General features: G+C 41.1%; 1 protein-coding gene across 3 annotated transcripts in view; it reads right to left on the reverse strand.

The window, feature by feature from the left end:
* The window catches only part of SGMS1 (sphingomyelin synthase 1), a 109,855-nt gene that overhangs the window by 73,805 nt on the left and 20,745 nt on the right, over positions 1-15,305 (reverse strand). The window lies entirely within an intron of this gene.

The raw sequence follows: 15,305 nt of genomic DNA on the forward strand, positions 1-15,305 counted from the left end.
CAAGATGGCTAAGAACTACCAGTCATTGTCAATAGCACTCAAACACCTTCTAGAGCATTGCTAGCTTATTCAGAATATATGCACTATTTTACAACACCTGATCTAATGAATTGTAACCAGCACAGCCTCGAGCTTAGGACAGGCTTAAGAGTTGAAGGTGCACCTCTGACTAATGCATTTAAATTGATTACAGCTTGCAGAAACCTGCAGGATTTCCAGAAAGAGCAAATAATTTATTTTATTAATATTCCAATGTTTTGTAGATGAATGCTACCATCCTTATTATCCATGCAGAATTATAAGCAAACCAACCGTCCACATGATTTAGGAGAGTAAGTGTCCTAAGTACTGAGGGCCACTTTTCGAGACTTTACAGAAGTAAAAATGTTTCCTTGTGCTGGACATCAGCTGTGCCTGCAAAGCACAGACATGAAGCTTTGGAGTTGAGGATTCTCCTCTTCCTCTTTTCCTTCCCACTTAACACATATATGCAAGCAGCACTATTGCAAAAGGAGCAAAGCTGTTGTCTTACTTTCTTACCCAACATAAACAGCAAGGATCAGGACTGTCTGCAAAGGCTGGATTAACCAGCTGCCGACTACTATTTAGAAAAGGCACCTCAGTGATTAGAGCAGCATTTTCATTTTACACCCTAGCACAGGAATGCAGGCGTTATTTCCACATTTCACTGACATGTTTGCTTCTCGTTTGCCAGACACACTAAAGCAGTCCTTAAAATACACTGGAGAAATTCAGCCCAAATAGATCACTTGCATGAGTTTGCCAACCCAGTATGCTTGTGGATTAAAGAAGTCAAATTAATTGATTTAAAGACAATGTAAGGGATTTTACGAGAATGTTTAGCCGATGTCTAAGATGTCTTTTAATCCTCCTCAGAGTTAATTCTTTGAACATAGGAAGCCAGTAAAATTTGTGATGCAGTTCTTACACAGGAAACATCTCCAAAGGCATGCTAATCACTGGACTATTTTGCAAATTGCTCCTAATCTACAGTTGTTTGCCTCTGCACTCTTCCTTCAGAGACAATAAAATCATACAGCTAATGTAATGTAGCGCTGACTCCCAGTGAAAGAATATTTAAGAAAAGAATGATCATTTGTTTTATGTAGACAGATCTGCAGTAGGGAACCATTATTTAAATACGACTTCCCCCCCCCCCCCCGCCCCAGCTTTTGCTATGATATTTTAGGGTAACTTCCATTTTACATTTTTGTCTTTAATTGTAAGAGAGTAGACTATTTTTAGCTCCCATTTCCATTTTAGGAAGATTTAGAGATAAATCCCCCCTGCAGACACACCACATTTTTCATCAGTGCTTGGTGAAGCACTAAGGGAAGCAGCCCAGAAACATCCCCTTCATCTTTCTTGTATGGAAAGACAGTAGCAAAACAGGTAGCATGTTGCAAACTCATTCCTACTGTCCCAAAGCCCTGAGAGAACTGTTGTCGTCACAACTGACAGCAACATAATTTTGTGAATTAGCAAGGTTTACTCATGGGATTACCTATGTTTAGTTCTTCCAGCATCCCAGCGACCTGAACCGGGGACTGGGAACAAAACTGAGGGGAGAAAGCTCAAAAGACTTCATTGACAAATGAAAGATACTGTTTGCAGCAAGCATGCTTTCTTCACTATTAAAATTTGCACTTTTAGCACAGAAGTACACAACTGCGCTCAGCCTCACATCTAAGACATCTGTGTACTTTTTGCACTAGTCTGTACAAAGCCAGCCAATACACCACCAAGTCTTGATTTCCATTTTATGCTGTAAATAAGGTGAACTACTATTTTTAGAAGTGTGGGGGAAAAAAGACTGCATGAGCACTATTTAAAATGACAAACTTTTGAGGTCTCTTACTAAACATCTACAGCAGAGAGAGGGGGAGATATAACAAAGGGGGAATCACTTCCAGTAAGAAACAATAAGATCCAAAACCCCCTTTGCCTGTCATCTGGATTTATTTTTAGGTCATGTCATAGGAGGTCTAACACACGACTACAACGAATAGCAATCCCATTAACAGAAGACATTTTCTCTCCCTGTTCCCAAAATAATCATTAACCTTCTCAGACCTCCTTCCCACCTTCTTGTTGTTCAGCCTTCCAAAAAACACCTTACAGGACACGTTGCTCTCTGCAAATTTGGCCCCAACTTTGCTATGAGTCTCCTTACCACTTAGGATGCCAACTGCCCCAGAGACACTTGGAAATCTTTACACCAGATGGATGCCAGGACATTGAGAAGAAACTTGGTACATACTCATATTTTCAACTGTTCCTACAGGGTGAGATGCTCAAAATTTCCCAGATTCACCTGAAAATACTTTGATGATAAAAAGCTAAGGTAAGTTAATTCTAAAAAAGCAAGTTATTACTAGGTTAGAAAACATTAATAAAATGAAATGCACACTGCAACTAACTCATAGTTAGGTCATTTTCAGGATATTTGCAGTTGGACCTATCTAAATAGTTTCCCCAGGTTATAAAAAAACAAGGTCTTGTTATTTAGAGAGATCGTATATTCTGGATCAATATTTGGAAGGAAGTTTCCATTACACACAGCTCCCACTAGCAGTCCACTTAGTGCATACATACATATACACATGTATCTATTAGAAGGACATTCTTGAAAGTCTCAGCTTTGCTAATCATCTCAAGGCATACCGTTCTAACATCTTTTTGAATGCAATGCTGTCTGCTGCAGCATTTGCTTCTGAAACACACGCTCTTTGCTTACTGGCAAAAGCACCAATGGCTCCCTCAACTTGTGATCAGTAAACCTACTCATAAAAGGTCACATGCCTCTTCCCAAAAAGTGACTAGGAAATGACAAGCCTTCCCTTCAGCCATGACCTTTCATACAACATACCTTGTGAGTTCATTATGCAAACATGTTAGCGATAAGGAATGCAGGTTGGAGTTAAGGCCCTCGCTGCTGCTCTTGGAACAGACAATTACACAAATGAAGTTCCCTATATTCTGCCACCAATAGGAACTACTTCAAATTGCTTATTATACTGCTTATTTTTACCAACCAAACTGGTGTTTGGCACCTCATGGATCATTTGCCATCGACACGTACCTATTGTGGCTTTACAGGAGCTGGAGGAGAATGGGATGAAAGCAGAGGACCCCATGACAAGCATGGTCTACATGCTTCTGCTAAGGGGAGACAGAAGTGGTTCACCTCAACCTGCAAGCAACATCAAGCATCAGAATTCACACTGTATTTAAATACATGAGTTCATTCCCAAAAGCTTGTCTGTCAACTTACCTACTGACTCGGAAAAAAACCACAGCAGTTTAAACTCAGCTCTTCCCATTTTGCAAGAGCTTTGAAACAACAGGCCCTTAGACATACTCCACTTTTGCAAGCATCTTTAAAAAGTAATAGCTGATACAAAGCTATTACAAAGAGAGAAATCACAATAAATGGTTTGGCAAAAGGAGTTGCACCCTTCATTGACCAGAGAGTTGAGAAATTGTATTTCTCATACTTAATATTTTTCAGCTTTTAACATGAGAACAATTACTATGTGTATGAGACTTCACTAGTTGGAACATGGTTCCTGCAGAGTAGTGGTGATGATGGCATAGCAAGAAGAAGAGACCAGGATGGTTGCTGACATGCTTACATACAGATCTCAAAGGGATGATGGGCAGAACAGAGAGACACGGGTCATTTACAGACTGTGCAGTCTGAAGAGATTAAGGCAAATAAGCAGGGCACAAAACCTGACCTGTTGTGTGTTTTTTCCACTTCAGCAGGGTTAAGAACGTTAGCTCAGATTTGCTCCTGGAATACGATCCTCCGCTGGTGACTGAATGTCTCCTTGTCAGCCACCCTGCATCCGAGGCACACAGCAGCTCACCCTGGCCTCGCTGCTCTTCTGGGGACACACAGTGCGTTGCGTGGAGTCCATCAAATTCCAGAAGTACCAGTGGATGCCAACAGTTCTCCTGGGCAGGGAGGTCAACGGATACTTAGCAGGACAGCTGGAAAGACCTGCTGTCAAGTTTGTGTTCATTGCTCAAGCTTTGCAAGTAAGCTAAAAACAACCTGCTTCATGAAGCACACCAAGACCTCCACTGAAGTGGAAAAAAACAACAAAAAAAAACCTACACACATTCTCTGCTCATCTGGTAAATACACTCAAAATGTGCCCAAGCAGCTTTCCCTATGTTATTGCAGCACTTAAAGATCCTTTGAGTATACAAAAACATGCTGTTAGCAACATTGAAATTTATAAAGGAGGCTTCTTTAAGCCTCTTTAAGCTCTTAAAATATCATTCAATACTTTGTATGTGGGTCTCTTCTAAACAGAAGATTTGCAAGATAATTATACTGATATCAGAACAGCTAACGCTGCCACGTATGCAACGCTTGGGCAGCTATCCCATTTTAACCTCCTTTTCAATTCACCTTACTGCCCAGGAAAACTTGATCAAAGAAAGGCTGTAAAATGGAAGAACGGAAGGTATTGCTCCTGCAGCACCTCTGGGCTGAAGCCAGCATACCCAAGATCAGTGACTACTTTTCACAGAGATTCCCTTCTGTGCTGCCATCACACAACTAAAAGTTTGGCATTTGCCTCCACTATTACAACCCTCAAATTCAGTCACCCCAAGTTTCAAGGCTTTTATTTTCATGATATCCCCATGCAACAATAAAAACCCCCAAGCCCGCAAAGCTGTTCTGCTACATGAGTCGAATCAACATGTAAGGGCAGCTAAACACCATGCCCAGTGTCAGACAAGGCTCTGTCTGAGGCTCTGACTACTTTTCAGCGCCAGGAGTTTCCTGAGCTTGTATTTAGTAACCCTCTGGGAATCTCTCATCCAAATACTCACTAAGCTTCCCCCCGCGCCCGCCCCAACTTGATCCTATTTAAACTCTTTGTGTCCATTACATTATCTGGCACGGAGTCTGACACGTCCGTCGCTGTGCGGAGAGGGGAGTCTACGTGCCACTGCCCACTCTTTGGGATTCCAGTCACTGCCGCATCCCATCTCCCACACAGACGGGGTGGAAAGAAATTCTTGTTTCTGGCTTCCAGGCTACTTACAGATTCAAGCAGGTATGTTTACACTACTACCTAACTTTTAAGTTGTCACAAGCTGTCGGGTTTCCTCCCTCGGCTCTCTCTCGTAAACAGAAGCCAGGTTACAATCCACAGGTTGAGAACACTCTTCCCCGTGTAATAACACGTGGGAGATGTTTTAGAAAACCTTTACCATAAAATAACAAATACCAGAAATGCGCCTTTCCTCTGCAAGAAAAATTACACAGAAAGAGACTGCGTCTCAGTAGGTTCCTCCATGATTCCTAAAAAGCCATACTAAGATTTTCAAGCACTAAAAGCAGCAGAACAACTGATTTTTACATTCTTTCATGAGGCATCATCTCTGGCAAAGTATCTCAATATACCAAAAAGCTGATCACTTTGGCCTGCTAGCAACGTTCAACAAAAGTCAACAACATACTTCATATTTCCTTTAGGATTTAGACAGCCTACAGAATAAAAAGACAGAGCAGCAACCATCCCAACAGATGACAGAGCTGAGCATGGCACTGCTTGAATGACAAATGACAACACTGATGGCTAACAGCAGGAGAATGTACATCTGCTAGAGTCAGTGCTAAACCACACCTACCAGATCCACTTACCAATGCATTTTTGCCATCACTTGTGGTCTATTTTTCTACAGTGGAACCTGACTGGGCTAGTGTTAAGCCAGCACTCCTCAAATACATTTCTACCTGCTCCAACTTAGTACACAGCAATCACAGCAATATTCAGTGGCAATTTTGGGGAGAAAACCTACTGTAAACTAGTCCATAAATAAAAATTAATCTGGTTGTAGATGCCAGTGTAATGGCTTGGAGTGTGATATGCCGATCAAAATTAACATTTAGATATGACACGTTGCCCCACTACATCCCACGCCTGGCCCTCAACTTTGTTAGAGGTCCTTGTTCACACTGCAGCGTTCACGATAGCTGCATTCCACTCTGAGGGTAAAGGTTGCCTGTAAGCGATTTATACAGTATGTGAAATGCTTTGTTTATCCAAAAATATTTTAGCTCTGAGAAACATTAAAGCAAGACATAGATTTCAGCATTTGCACAGTAAAGAACTGCAACTCCTGCAGATATTGCCAGAAACTTTCTTCCTTAAGACTCTACAGCTATAAAAGCCTGTTTTGCTAAAGCAAAACTACAAACAAAAAGCCAAGTGTAATGTTCTTAATAATATGCTAAAAAGGGTTGTTATAGCAAGGTTGAGAACAAGCAGAGGACAAAGCAAGGGTGCCATTTTACTCTTGCTCACTTTGTTCAGAGCAGATCATTGCATTAATCACTAGAAAAACTTGATGGTGCAGCAGGGCAAACCAAAACCTATGGGGTCTTCCCCAGTAAGCAGGCTCTGGAAAACCACTATAAAAGTAAAGGGAGTTTCCCTGCAGCCTGGTCCCCAATTTAACTTGTGGTAGTGAAATACAGCTAGCCAGCAGATCATCTACTACGCTTAAATCTTGCAGCAGTCACACCCACCTCTGCCCAAAGCATGTTAGTTAGGCTGTTACTTAAGACAAGAGGAATTAACCACATCGGTCACCAGAGACAAAAGCATGACAGTTGACAGGGGAGTTTTTCAAAGAACAATCACATTTCAGCAGAACTCAATTATCCCAGGGGTACAGAACTGGAAGACGGGAATATTAAGAATGTTATTGTTCAAAAACAGCAAAGAAGCATCTCAGAGCACAAAACTCTTCTCATTTAAAGACATGCTGTAGACATGCACTCAACGTATTTGATTCCTGATCCTTGTTTTAGTAGAGCAGCAAAGGCTAAATCACATGTGCTGTACCCTCTTGCTAAGGCCAGGACACCTAGCTTAGCGGGGGAAGAGGGGTCAAGGGGACAGTTATCTCCAGCCCCACTACATGGGTTCTGCAGTAGTTTTTGATTAGTGCATTCTTCTGTACTGCTTCCTTATTTAGCTCTGCAGGCTCCCCATGCCAGAGCTCCAGGTGCATGCTTTTCTGGGGTTGTGGTTTCATCGTTTGCCCCTGCCAGGGAATTCCCAACCACAAGCTGGTTTTGCACCAGTTCCTCACTTCCATAAACTGCCTAATTAATCAATGGACTTATCTCAAGCTACATTACGAATGTAGAATTAACCAACTATAAACAGAAAAAAAAGTTAAGCTTCTAAAACAGTGATCTGGCAGGTAAAGAAATGTTTCCCTGCTCTGTTAACTTCACTATATGCAGGTTTACAGCAAGGTAACACTATTACTTTTCTATTTTTATATTAAAAAAACACTAAAATGTGTTTTTTAATATCAACCAGCAAGTTTTGACATTACCAAAAATGTATGTGCACAAAAATGAGCCCTACAGTTTGATAAGCCATTTCCTTGTAAAGTACTAAAAAAAACCCCCAACCACATAGACCTTTCACATCAGCCTTACTCATACTGCCTTACAAGCTGGAATTTGCCTGGTGTGGTCAGAGACCTCAGACAAACAGAACTGCCAAGTAGTGAAACCCAGACAATCCAATATACCAAAAAAACCCCAAAGAAAGTTAAGTCGGAATAAACTCTGGTCAACTTGGTGCTTACCCTCTGTGACGTTAACTTCAAGATTGTTTTTCAAGACTAGTCTTGTGCAACACTTACATTTAAGAATACTAGACAAGGCTCAAGAGTTTAAGCAAAAGCTAGCAAGTTTGAGTCCCTCATGAGACCCCTGGCACTAGCCTGCAGAAATAATCACAGCTTTTCTGTGAGAATACTGACAATTTCAGTCTTGCTCTAAAAAGCGGAAGAGTGCATTATTGCTTAGTATTTAAAAAGTTGCAAGACGAAGAGCACATTACAACCACCACATGACAATAAAACCAGACTTCACTTTGCAATTTTTTCTTACACCAGGGAGAAAAGTAGTTAACACCAGGCATATTACGTGCCAAAATTAGCTGGTTTGCTCAAATGCAACGTTCAAAACCATCTGCAGCACTTCCTGAGGTACGAATAACAAAAGCAGCAAGTCACACACGATTTTCAAGTCTTAGCTTAAGAAAGAAAAAAAAAAAAAGGAAAATAAGAACTGTACTTCCACCTTTGAAAGCCCAGGAGGGGCAGAAAGGCAGACTTCTCATATACCAAAAGGATCACACAGCACCTCCAGGTTTCACAAAACCCCTGCAATCTTTAAAAATAAGATCTCTCCTCTTCTTTCTCCAAAGACACATGCTTTCCAAACCTGCTGGGAGAGAAAACCTAATTCTGAAACACATGCAAATGGCACTTATGCTGTAGCAAGGTTTCAGGTGTGTCAAACTAACAGCCATAAAGATTTCAGTCTTTGCTGCCAGTCAGTACAAAGAGCAATAAGCAAAGTTGCCTCGTACCATTGACTTTACATGTCAATACCAAAGTAGACAAAGAGGTTGGAATATAAAAGTGACCTTCAGCCTCCCTGTCCACTCAAATTCTTCTCCAAACAATTCTAAAATGACACAGCTATCCAGGTTAGTCCAATTAAGTCATCGGTCTACCACACACTGACCAAACAACCATTGCCAGTGCCCTGTCAGTGATTTAAATTAGTGGCATAACAGTACATCATCGCCTCACCAAGAGACCTTTTCAAGTCATTGTAGAAGACAGCAGTATATAAAATAAATCTATTGAGATTTACAAGGGTTACGCTCACCTCAGAGAAATTATAATGACCTTTTGCCTTCTTCAATCTCCCTTTTGTTTTGTTTTGTTGGTGTTTTTTTATATGGGGTCTGAATTAATTACAGGCCAGAGAACAGATGAGCATTAGCTCAGTCTCAGGATGAACTGTCTGCACTGCTCTGACCTAGACGGATTTCACTGACCAGAAGAAAGCCTCTCAGCACAGTGTGAACACTGGTGCAATGGTAATGAAACCTGAAATCTGCTGTGCTATCTTGTTTCTCATTCCTCTGCACAACACATTTTATTTTTAGGTTATAACATCGGATGCAGCAGAGAAAGAAAGGATGGACACAGGCACAACAGCTGAAAACAAACTTGGAAACACCAAGAATGGGACATTTCCGTTTCACATTTAGTTACATTATCTTCACCTTCAGCTTACATTCAGCATTTCTGGAGTCACAGGGGCAAGATTTATACTGCCACACCAATATCACCTTCACACGTGGTTTCCCTGCAGTCACAAGCTGCTTACAAAGAGCCTATCACCACCCTTGCAAACTAGATCAAATGCTGCTCTTTTGCCTCTTGCAGAATAGGGAAACAATATGACTGAACAAGCTGGGTCAGGTATGGAAGAGGAAGACACACGGGTTATTGAGCAGGTGACTCCTGAGTGGTAGTTCAGCAAGGAAATCTTCAGTATGAGAATTTAGAAGTTAGTAAAGCTCTTTTATAACTACAAGTTACATGAGCTAAAGGCAGTAACAAAACTTAGCTCTGGGGAGAATCCAAAGGTCAGAAAGAAAAAGGTACGGAAGCATGCAACACAGAACATACCTCCTGTTTTAAGCTCACACAGTGTTTAGATACATGGACCAAGTCATCTTCCAGCAGTGGCCTGCTCCCTTCTTACACGATGCCTCGCTACAGTTAAGGAACTTTCTTCTCACGTCACTGCAAATGTACACCAAAGGTATGCATCAAAGCGAGAGCTACACAGTAAGACTTGGGCAGCAAATTCTGCATAAGGGAGGAAAGCAAAGCTAAGGAAAAGGAAGAAAATTGGGCAGTATCAAGCACACCTTTTCCTGATGCAGCTTCTCTTGACAGAGAGCTAATCTTCACCTTGGACAGCTAGTGACAAAAGGATGCACACGCAAAAGTACAAGCAAAGCCTTTGACAGCCTGAAGCTCTGCTGCAGTTCCTTCCTCCCCTCTTTCACAGTGAGGCTTTTTCTTTTATAAACTTATGAAGCACATCTCACAAATCTCTTATACCCACTTAAAGTCAGGGGTTAAGTGGAGCTGAAGTGAGACAGCATACCTGCTATTGATGTTGGTCATAGAAAATGCTGTTTTAAATTAAGTTAGTTAATCATTTTCAACTTCAAACAAAAGTAGCCAAGATCATTCTGATCCTTTCTATTCTTCCTGATTGATGGTGCATCCCTCTTGGCAGGAAAACCAACCACTGACCCCATACAGAGCAACTTAGCGGTCAAAGTGAGGAGGGGATACCTCCCCAAACAACCACCGAAGACCACCCAAGACCCCTGCGCATGCGGAGGAGGCATCTGATGTGTTATGGTTATATAATCCTATGCATATGCATTAGATAGTCTGAATATGTACCAGGTAGGAGTAGTTTAATAAATTATATGCAATTGGTACCACATAAAAGAGGCGCGACTGATGAATCTGACGTGCTTGATTTGTGGAGACTCCACCGAGCGCCTAGGCCTGAATAAAAAGCAATATCTCTCCCGAGCGTGTGAGATTGATCTATTGCACACTGTGTAATCAATCTGCTTTTAGGACAACAGTTTCTGGTGACCCAGATGGGACTGCCATGACGCCTTGCCCAGATCAACTTGCCAGCCACCAGCGGGGAGACGCTGCTCTCCAGACTCCAGCACGAACCAACCTTTTGACTGGGGACTCCAAGAGTATTCTGCCCAGCTGGAGGGGGTAAACAACACAACAGTGCAACACCTGCTAAAAGAAATATTGCTAGTTTGATGTATAATTGGTGCAATTGGTATATCATATGTGTTGGACAGTGACGAGTGGAACATATATTACAGTATTTGCATGCATAGGAAGAGCTAATCATACACGTTTGACAGCAATGACTGCAGTATATGAAATCTTGGTTGAGAATATTCTTTCTGGGGAGAAGTATGGGCACCCAGAAGACAGCGGAAACTCCTTGTTCCCCATTAGGCTGTATTTGAAAATGTTGGGGCAAGTTTGGAGGGGATCCCCTAACAAAAAAGAAGCTGACAGAGTACTGTATTCAGTGGTGGCCAAAATACTAATTGGATGATGGGGAAAAGTGGCCAGAAAAGGGATTGTTGAACTATAATACAATTTTACAACTAATGTTGTTTTGTAGAAGATTGGATAAACAGGATGAGGTGCTGTATGTTGGATTTGTTTTTCTCATTAAGAAACAATCATGAAATATGGAAAAAATGTAATTTGTTAACTTCTGATTCAAATGTAATGATGATGATGGAAGATATTAAGAAGGCACCAAGGTGTTGTTCTGCTTGTAGTATTGGGAAGAGGTGCCTAAAAGTGGAAGAACAGGAGGAGGATATCCAGATGTTAGTAGCTCCAGATAAGGAAAATGTTACGGGGTGGGGGGGATAGCAAAAGGGGTAGTGAAGCTTTTAGTCCAACAGCAGGAAGAACTTGAGCACAACAGCATCCCGTAATTGAGGTCCCCCTTCGCCAAGCAGTGGGTCCAAACAGTATTCTGGTATATGTGAAAGTACCATTTACAACATCAGATTTAATGAATTAGAAAGTCTTCAGGATCTTATCGAAATAACCCTGATAAAATGCACAGATCCTTTAGGATGACTGTTGAAAACCATAACCCAGACTGGCACGATATTCAAGTTAAATAATTTGTTACAACAGCAGAAAAAAGAACGGTTATGGAAAAGGCAAGGGAGGAAAATGAATGGCAGAATGGCAGAGATGGCCCTGACTGGTTTATGCCAATTCAGGAGCCCAATTGGAACGCAAATTCAAATACAGGGATGTTAATGATTAAGCAATACCACCACTTAATTCTGTATGGAATAAAGAATGGGATATCTAGACCAAAAAACTTGCTATATTATACCAAGTGGTACAGGGTAAAACAGAAGATCCATCTGCTATTTATGAACGATTATGCAAGGTGGCCAGGAAACGGACAGATTTAGACCCTGAAGATGAAACTAATAAAATTACTTTTATTACCCTGTTTGTAAGACAATCAGCACCTGATATAAAAAGGAAATTACAGAAGGTGGATGGAACGTCTGGGATGACAATATCCCAGTTGATTGAAATTGCATATAAGGTATATAATAATAGAGAGGAGGTTGAGAAAAAAGAAAATTAAAAGGAAAAATTGAAGGATAGAAAGCAAAAAGCAGCAATATTGGCTGCTGCTTTTGTCAAGGCTCAGACCTCATGTAGAGGTTGAGGTTTTAGAAGGGGACAAGGACAAGGGAAGAGCCAAGGAATGGGAAGAAATCTGGAAATTAGGACCCGCCTAGATAAAGACCAGTGTGCTATTTGTAGAGAAAAAGGACATTGGAAGAATGAATGCCCAAAAAGAGAGTCTAATCAGACTTCAACTCCTGTAGTGATACCTATACTGGGGGAATTAATTGGAGTCGTTTATGAAGATTCTGATTAACAGGGACCAGGGGTTGAAAAGATAGAGTTCCCAGCTGAACTGCTAGTTGAAATTAAAATGGGGAATGATATAGTTAAGTTCTTAGTTGACACAGGAGCAACTTATTCAGTATTAAATAGTTGTAAAGGACCTATGAGTAAATATTCCACAGCTGCTGGTGGTGCAACAGGAAAATGAGAGGTTGGACCCTTTTCCCAACAGACTGAGTGTAAAATTGGTAACAAGATGTTTGTACAGGAGTTTTTTATACATGCCAGAATGCCCGATACCTCTACTGGGAAGGACCTGTAGAATAAATTAGGGGCACAAAAAACTTTTGATGCAAACAAAATAAGAGTCCATTTTCCACAAAATAATGCCTGGGCAGTGCAGATATACATGTTACAGGAACTACCTGGGACAGCGGAAGACAAAGAAAAGTCAACTCCATTGTGGAAATACAAGATGCTGTAACTCCCTTCGTATGGGCAACTGAGAAACCTGGAAGAGCTAAATCGGCTGAACTGGTAAAAATAGAATTGAAGACAAGAGCTAAACTGGCAAGACAAAAACAGTATCCTATGAAACTGGAAGCCTGCGTTGAATTGGAACCTATCATACACAACTTCCTCAAGTACAGACTGTTGAAGGAGTGCCAGTCATAATGTAACACTCCAATTCTACCCGTTAAAAAGCCACATTCACAGGAATATAGATTAATACAAGATCTAAGAGCTATCAACCAAATAGTAGTGGATTTCCACCCAGTGCCACCTAATCCCTATAACTTGCTAACTACTATCATTGATTCTAATGTTTATTTTACAGTCCTGGACTAGAAGGATGCTTTCTTTTGCGTTCCTGTAGAAGAACAAAGTCAGAAGCTATTTGCTTTTGAATGGGAAAGTCCACGACAGGACAGAAAATGCAGTTATGCTGGACAGCGCTTCCCCAAGGATTCAAGAATAGCCCCACAATTTTTGGTAATGTACTTGGAAAAAAACTGGAGCAGTGGCAAGGTAAGGAAGTTAACATTACCTTGTTACAGTACGTAGATGAAATACTGCAGGGAGCAGACACAGCTGAAGAATGCAAAAAATCAACCAAAAGTTTATTAAACTTTTGGGGGCAAGCAGGATATAGAGTGTCACAGAAAAAGGTGCAGGTCATTCAGACAACTGTGACTTATTTAGGATTTGAGATATCCCAGGGGGAGAGGAAGTTGGGAATCGAAAGAAAAGAAGCAATATGTCAAATTGCACCTCCTAGCTCAAAGAGAGAATTTAGAGCATTTCTGGGAATGGCCGGATGGTGTCACTTGTGGATTCCTAATTTTGGATAAATGGCTAAAACCTTCTATGAAGCGGTTAAGGGGGCAGGAAAGCTATCAGAATGGACTCCAGATTGTCGAAAAGCATTTGATGCAATAAAAATTGCTCTCGAGTGCTCCAGCTTTAGGCCTTCCAAATCTGACAAAGTCTTTTGAACTCTATGTGCATGAAAGCAAACATCAGGCGCTGGAAATACTTGAGCAGACTTTGGGAAGCTGGAAAAGGCCAGTAGCTTACTTTTCAAAACAACTAGATAAAATAAATTCTGGATGGCCCGGATGCCTAAGGGCAGTGGCAACTTCAGCACTGTTGATGTAGGAGACACGAAAGCTGACCTTGGGACAGAAGATTACTGTCTATGTGCCGCATGCTGTTACAGCAGTGTTAGAACAAAAAGGACATCATTGGCTGTCCCCGAGCAGAACTGGTACAGTACCAAGCAATACTGCTCGAATGAGAAGACATAATAATGAAAGCATCTAGTGCCTTAAATCCAGCATCAGTGTTACCCCTACATGAAGGAGAAGAATTGACACCACTGCTTGCCAACTATTGAGCAGGTATACTCCAGCCATGCAGACCTGAAAGATGTCCCTTTATGAGATCCTGACTGGGAACTGTTCACTGACAGAAGCAGTTTCATCATCAAAGGGCAACAGAAAGCTGGATATGGTGTCATTACTCTGGAAGAAGAGATAGAGGCAATGTCACTGCCAGTGAACACTTCTGCTCAGAAGGCTGAACTAATTGCATTAACCCGAGCTTTGGAGATTTCCAAAGGAAAGCGGGCCAATTATCTACACTGAATTGAAGTATGCCTTTGGAATAATACATGCACATGGTGCAATTTGGAAGGAGAGAGGATTCTTATCATCACAAGGAAATCCTATAAAATATAGTAAAGAAATTTTGAGATTGCTCAAAGCAGTCAATGGCAGTGATACATTGCAGAACACACCAATCTGGACAGACTGATATAATCAAATGAAATTGACAGGCCACAAGACTGCAAAAAGGGCTGCTTTATTTACAAAAGTAGCAGCCTTAGCTCCTGAAAGAACTTTTAATGTTCATGTCCCTGAATATACAGAGAAAGAAGATAAATTGGCTGAGTTTCTAAAGTGTACTAAGACTCCTGAAGGATAGTAGAAAACTCCAGATGGACAATGCATAGTCACCCCTCAAGTAATGAGGGAACTTACGAAAAGAACTCATGGTATGGGAGCTGAAGCCTTGATAGAAATGGTGAGAAAATATGCAATAGGCATTAACATGCTGAAAATTGCCAAAGATATTACACAAGGATGTGAAATCTGTTTGAGGAATAATCCCACAATTCAAAAAAGACCCTTACCAGGAGAGGTAAGAAAAGGTTTTATACCTGGGAATTACTGGCAGATTGATTTCTCTGAACTACCAAAGTGTAAAGGATATAAATATTTATTAGTGATCATTGATACCTTTTCAGGTTGGCCAGAAGCTTTCCTGTGTCACACCAACAAAGCCAGAGAAGTAGTAAAAGCGCTTTTGAAAGAAATAATACCTAGTTTTGGAGTTCCTGGAGGATT

Source organism: Accipiter gentilis, chromosome 9 (assembly GCF_929443795.1).
Source record: "Accipiter gentilis chromosome 9, bAccGen1.1, whole genome shotgun sequence".
NCBI classification, from domain to species: Eukaryota; Metazoa; Chordata; class Aves; order Accipitriformes; family Accipitridae; genus Astur; species Astur gentilis.